This window comes from Tenrec ecaudatus, chromosome 2 (assembly GCF_050624435.1).
Source record: "Tenrec ecaudatus isolate mTenEca1 chromosome 2, mTenEca1.hap1, whole genome shotgun sequence".
Classification (NCBI taxonomy): Eukaryota; Metazoa; Chordata; class Mammalia; order Afrosoricida; family Tenrecidae; genus Tenrec; species Tenrec ecaudatus.
Window position 1 is genome coordinate 209,718,238 of NC_134531.1, and position 6,522 is coordinate 209,724,759.

The following is a 6,522-nucleotide window of genomic DNA, read 5'->3' on the forward strand; positions in this document are numbered from 1 at the left end:
GGAGGTGGTGGTGGAGGTGGTGGTGGTGGTGGAGGTGGAGGTGGTGGTGGTGGTGGAGGTGGAGGTGGTGGTGGAGGTGGTGGTGGAGGTGGTGGTGGTGGTGGAGGTGGAGGTGGTGGTGGTGGAGATGGTGGAGGTGGTGGTGGTGGTGGAGGTGGTGGTGGTGGTGGTGGTGGTGGAGGTGGAGGTGGTGGTGGTGGTGGAGGTGGAGGTGGTGGTGGAGGTGGTGGTGGTGGTGGAGGTGGAGGTGGTGGTGGTGGTGGAGGTGGAGGTGGTGGTGGTGGTGGAGGTGGTGGTGGTGGTGTGTGTTTAAACCATGAAAATACCTATTCCTCCAGAGCCCATCTAACTTGCTGGAGGGAAGGGTGAAATCATGAAAACACCTGTTCCTTCAGGACAAAATCTCTCACTGGAGAATATTTTCAATGGCTTATATCAGACCTAAAGATAGGAATTAAACTATTTTAAATACACATATTGTGTTACCTGAACAGAGACAACATAGCAGCCTGACTCCTATCACGGGCAATCCTGGCAAGAACACCATGTGTGATATGCACGTGGAGGTACCGTGCACTTGTGTGGCAGCGGTCCATCTGGCGGGTGGGGTGTCAGCAGTGAATGGCTGGTAGGTCTGGTGTCCTCCCATGAGCCAATTGGCCCCATTGCTGGCGAGCATCTGCCAGGTCACCGCAGAGGGCGGGGTCCGGGTATTTCCTTAAGGAAGGATTCTTGTGAAGAGTCCACTTGGGGCTTTAGAATGGAAGCCCTGCAAGTCCCAGCGAGGGCAGTGACCTGAGTGAGATGAGCTGGGCCAGCAGCCACTGGGCTCATACAAGCAGAAGGCAGACCAAGCTTGTCCCGCCAGGGATCAGAACCAGTGTCCCCATCTGCCATAATCTGCTTGGTGCACTCACAAAGCACAGCCCCACCCTGGACCCAGGCAGGAGGGCCCCTGAATAGACCCATGCCCCCATGACATGTCAGAGAAGGGCATAGCATCCAGGCCAGTCTAGTCAGAGCAGGGGAGGAAGGGAGGTGTGTCCTTGCTGCCACCAGGAACAGCCCAGTCCCATGGGCTTGGGCAGGTGCTCCGCCCCTCACCTGGTCCTCCAAGAAAGTCCAGCCCCTGTGGTTTCTTTGCAATAAGACGACCCTCCCTGCCCTGGTGCCCCAGGGTTTCTCAGATGGACAGGGTGGCTCACCTTACAGATCTCACAGGTTGGGACCCGCCCCGGGATCACAAACACCAGCTCCCAAACAGATGACCCAACTTCACAGGTGAGGTGTGAGGGTGGAGGGGAGACAGTGGTCCTGGGCCAACCTTGATCCCAGACCCGGGACTCAGGACCCCTGGTTCTCTTCTCCACCCATCCCCAGCACAGGGACAGATGCTGGTGTGGCCTTGCTCTCCCACTACCTTTGGAACTTCCCAAGCAGTGTCCCCAACAGGAGGCAGCTGGGTGACCAAGGGAAAAGGCACACCACACTGACCTTGAAGTTGTTGGCATGCTTGTGTGTCCAGGCCAGGGGCATGGTGGCAAAGAGGTCCCTCTTGCCCACAAAGACAGTGTGTACCCTGTACATCTCCAGCTAGATCCACTCTGTTGCCACGGAGCCATCAGGCCACCCTGAAGGACACGGACCAGGATGCTGGTTTCCAAGGGTCTAGCCCGGCACAGTCCTCCCTACATGCTCACAGGGGCCGGGCAGCTGTATCCAGAGCCCAGGACATACCATGCCAGGGCGCCCCCATCTGCTGCCCTCTCCTACATGGGTCCTCACACTGAGGTCGTACTGGAATAGGGTAGGCCTTTCGGATGAGGGTTGGGGGGAGAGGGAGAGGCCCAGGGGAAGATAGAGACAGATATTGAGAATCCTTCCACAAAGCTGGACATGACAAGGTTCATTGACAGCCACCAGGAGAAAGGCTCACTGAAGGAATTGCTACAACTAAGACGCTGATCTGAACTTCTACTCCAAGATCTGTGAGAAAATAAATTTGTTAATTAAAGTCACTCTCTTGCAGTATGTTTTTTAAAGACAACACAGGGAAGAAAGGCAGTCTTGGGAGCAGTGGTGGGGTGGGATGGGGGTGGGGCACCATGCACCTCTCAGATCAATGGGCCCTCACATTCCATGTGATCCAGGAGGCCATGGCCGACCCCTGATCTCATGGTCAAGTGGTGGTGCTGGATGAGGAGGAAGGGGAGACACACACTCACTTGTCCTCTGACTTCCCAGTGCAATCAGGTAGTCGCTGCCTCGTGGGGGAAGCAGGTCAGAACTGGTGATGACCACGGTGTCGGGGCCCATGTGATTGGGCTGAGCTGAAGGAGATCAGGGCCCGGCTTCATTGCACATCCCCAGAGGTCAGCAGCAGACCGCACCAGATAAGATAACCAGTGAGACCAGATGCTCTGTGTTGCAAGACAGCCACAAGGAGTGGACAAGCAATTCTGGGAGTGTGCAGACCCCATATGCTAATTGCCATTATTTCCATACATTCCTCATGACCTGTGATAATCTGGGCAGACTAGAGAACAAATCCATGGACACACATATGTGTATAAGAAAGAGGTTTATATACAAGGGCAATTGTACATTAAGAAAACATCCCAGCCCAGTCCAGTCCAAGGTCATACGTCTGATATTAGCCTATATGCCCAATACCAATCTATAAAGTCCTCTACAGACTCACAAAACACAAGCAATGAAGCCAAATGCAGGATGATCACAGCCAGTGGGTAGAAAGTCTTTGGGTCCAGTGGTGGTGTAAGCATCTCAGTGCCAGCAGGGTTCTCTCTGTGGCTTCTCTGGCTTCAGAGGTCTGGATGCATCCATGGGGCCTGTCCGGCTCAGGGCACTAGAGTAGTTCCATATGTCTTGTCAGCTGCGATGTCTCCCCGGGAGTTAGCAGAGAGAGACAATGTCTCCTGCCTTTGAGAAAGAATACTGTATTTCCCAGAATTCTCAGGAGAAGGCCCTGCCCACACAGAGATCTCATTGGCTATCTCCAGATTGACAGGCTAGACTCAACCGCTACACTCTTAATCCTCTCAAATTGACACCAGATTAGGTGACTACCACAGACCACCCCTTGTCAATTTGACCCTTTCACATAACTCTTTAGCCATATATAATTTTCAAAAAGCAATAATAGAATCATCTCTGTACCTAGCAGGATAAAATTAAAATGCACACAATTAAATATGTGCCACCCTCATTTAAACATAACATTCTATAAGTGAACAAAACAAAAATATCTATGCCTAACAATTACAGGTAAGGAACACCTACACCTTGATCCTATAATCCTATGAATACATTCCCCCACCTATGAAAGTTTGTAAGCCAATCACTTCATGCCTTTATCCCCCAATTTGGGGCATCCAATTTGCTATACTACCCACTTATATCCACCCAGTGCTCTCAGGAGACAATCATACTCTTCGACGCGAAGAATCTTCATTCCACTTGGAACCTTGTGAAGTCTACATCCATAATCAAAGTCGAATCAGGACAGGCCATCCACAAAGTTAACAGCAATATGCGCCAGTCCACAGTCTCAAAAATCTTCTCTTCATTGGTTAGGTTGTGGTCAACCCCATGTGGGCTGCCTCTCTTAGCCTCACCAAATTCCTATGCACACTGCACATATCTTATTTTGAAGTAAATAAAACAAAAGGGCAAAAACACCAGGCAGGCCGGGTAAACATCCTCTGCGGGTCGCATGTGGCACATGGGGCCATAGTTTGAGGATCCCTGCGACCATGACACCATTACAAATTCTCCACAACCCCAGCCCCCTTGTGTTAGGTCATGAACTTCAGGCCTGTCAACCTACTCTCATCTTCTCCTCTAGTTCCTATAAACCAAGTCCACAGGTGTCAGTGGCCAGACTCAACTCATCTCTCAGGGAGTGGCAGAGAGAGACAGTGTCTCCTATCTCCAAGAAGGAATACTGGATTTCCCAGAATTCTCAGTAATAGACCATGCCCGCATAGAGGTCTCATTGGCTATCTCCAGATTAACAGGCTAGACTCCACCCCTCCACTCTTAATCCTTAAATTGACACCAGATTAGGTGACTACCACACTACCCCTTTAAAAACCCATGCCCCCAGCGGCTGACCACGACTTCCCTGACCTGTTGGCCTAGGTCACGGAACCTCGTCCAGGAGATCCCCCTAATAAAGCTATTTCTGTTTCTGCTCTCCCATGTCCTGTCACTTATGTCTGTCTGTCTCCCTATACCTCCATTTCACATTTATATTTGGTGCCCAAAGCCCAGGAGAGGTAGGGGCACGGGCATGCCATCCAGGCCCTGCTTTGGCTGGGATGTAGCCCACCTCTCCTCTCCAACCTCTGGAAGCCTACCTAGACGTGTGATTTCTGGTCAGTATCTCTCTGTGTATGTCTGTTCTGTCTTGTTTGTCTTTCTGGACACCAGGCAGCAAACTCATATGGGAACTTAGAGTCCCAGTTTTTTTCGGGGTGCCACAGAAGGGGTTTCTACTACCACCCTAGTACAAAGAGGAGCTGGACATAACTTCCTTTCCCCAAAAGGGGTGAGACAAAAAGGAGAGTTTCTCGTGTCCATCTCCTTTCATGTGGCCTCCCACTTTTTATCCCTGTGTCTACTTTCTAGGATTTCTGCCAATAACAGGACTCCTGGCACCGGGCCTGGCAGTCACTGCACCTTCAGACTGGACTAAGGTGCAAAGGCAGCTGAGCCTTTTCTACCTGTTTGTGGGTTTTGTGTTTGCAGCTCTGCGGCACTTTCTCTAAAATTTTCTGCTTCCCCTTCCTCTCACCCTGAACAAAGGTCTCTGACCAATCTCCATTCTACCGGCCCTAAAGCTAGCCCCCCCGCCCTTCTTGGCTTCCATTATGTCTCTCTCTGATCCAAGGTCCCTGTCTGCTGGAGGAAAGTTGCAGGCCTGCGCCAGGGAACCTTCCTGTTCCGGAGTGTCCAGAAGTCTCCCCTGGGTCCCTAACTCTGATCAGGATGCCCTCAGGGTCACTGGACCACTTTCTGACTGACGGGTGGGAGTGGGGGACATGGGATGCCCTTCTCTGTCCATACCCCCTGCAGTTTGAGACACCATGAGAAGTCTTCTGTCCCAGCCCCCTAAGGACAGTCCTTTACAGATTGGGTTTGGCTCCTGATGGTCGCCCTAAACACCTGGTATTTTTCTATAACCAAGTTTGGCCTCAATGAGTCAAGTTAGCAAAAAAAAATGGCACTTCTGATTTTTTAAATCATTTTATTAGGGGCTCATACGACTCTTATCACAATCCATACATGCATCAATTGTGTAAAGCACATTTGTACATTCATTGCCCTCATCATTCTCAAAACATTTGCTCTCCACTTAAGCCCCTGGCATCAGCTCCTCATTTTTCCCCTCCCTCTTCACTTCCCCCTCCCTCAGGAACCCTTGATCATTTATAAATTATTATTTTGTCCTATCTTACACTGTCCGACGTCTCCTTTCACCCCCTTTGGCACTTTTCACTTTAATATCCTCTGCAACCTCGGCAATATGTGTCAGCAAACTCACAAGTGGTCACAAGTCCCATGTAGACAGGCCTTTTTTCTTCTTCACCTCTCTATGTAATGTCTGTCACCCTGCTCAAGTTCTCTTAGCCAAACACTTCATCAGGCCCCTGACAGTACTACCCCTCGTCTTTCTCTGAACCCTCTGACTCCTTGTCTGCACCCCCAATAACGCCTCCTCCACATTCTGGGTGCCCCTCTCCACCACCTCCCTCAGCTACCCCTTCAACTCCCAAAGACTGAGGTGACTGTGCCTCTGACACCTGTCCCCTCCCTGGAGTCAGACCCTTGAGACACCTTGGAATCTCTCCCCCTCTCTATCCCCTTCCCAGCTCCCTCCAAGCTCAGCTTCCTCTGAGCCAACACCAGCAGCCTCTGACAGACCTCGCCCAGTTAGGGAAGCAACTCGCACCAGGAGCCTGAGCTATTGTAGCAGCCTTGAGACCGGCAGGAGGGAGGGGTCAGAAAGCTCCGAGAAGTAACAACTTTAATCCCTCGCCGCTCTTTTGATTTCAATCTGAAATCTCGACAATTCCTGCCAGTAAGCTCACAAATAGTCTGAGATTCTGTATGTTCAGGCATTCTTTTCTCTGCGCTCCTGTCCCTTTCTCTGTATTTTCTGTTCCCCTTCCCAAGTCCTCTTGACTAAAGAAAATTCCTCCTCTCTTCCTGCTTCTGCACCCCCCTCTGGTGTCTACCATTTTCAGACCTGCCTGAGCACCTTGTCTCCCCTCCTACTCACCCCTCTCCGTATTCTGGCCCCCCCCGCCCCCCCCCCCCCGACGTCCTCTTCTCCCGATCTACCCGCCTTGCTGGAGGGACCCGAGTCTGCACTTGCCCGTGCCAGGTAGCAAGTGCGCGTGATCGCAGAACCCCCTTCTCCTCGGTCCGCTCCAGAAAGTGGCCGGGGCTCAGACAGTGCTCCAGGTTCATGTGCCCTTCTCTCTCACTGATTTATCT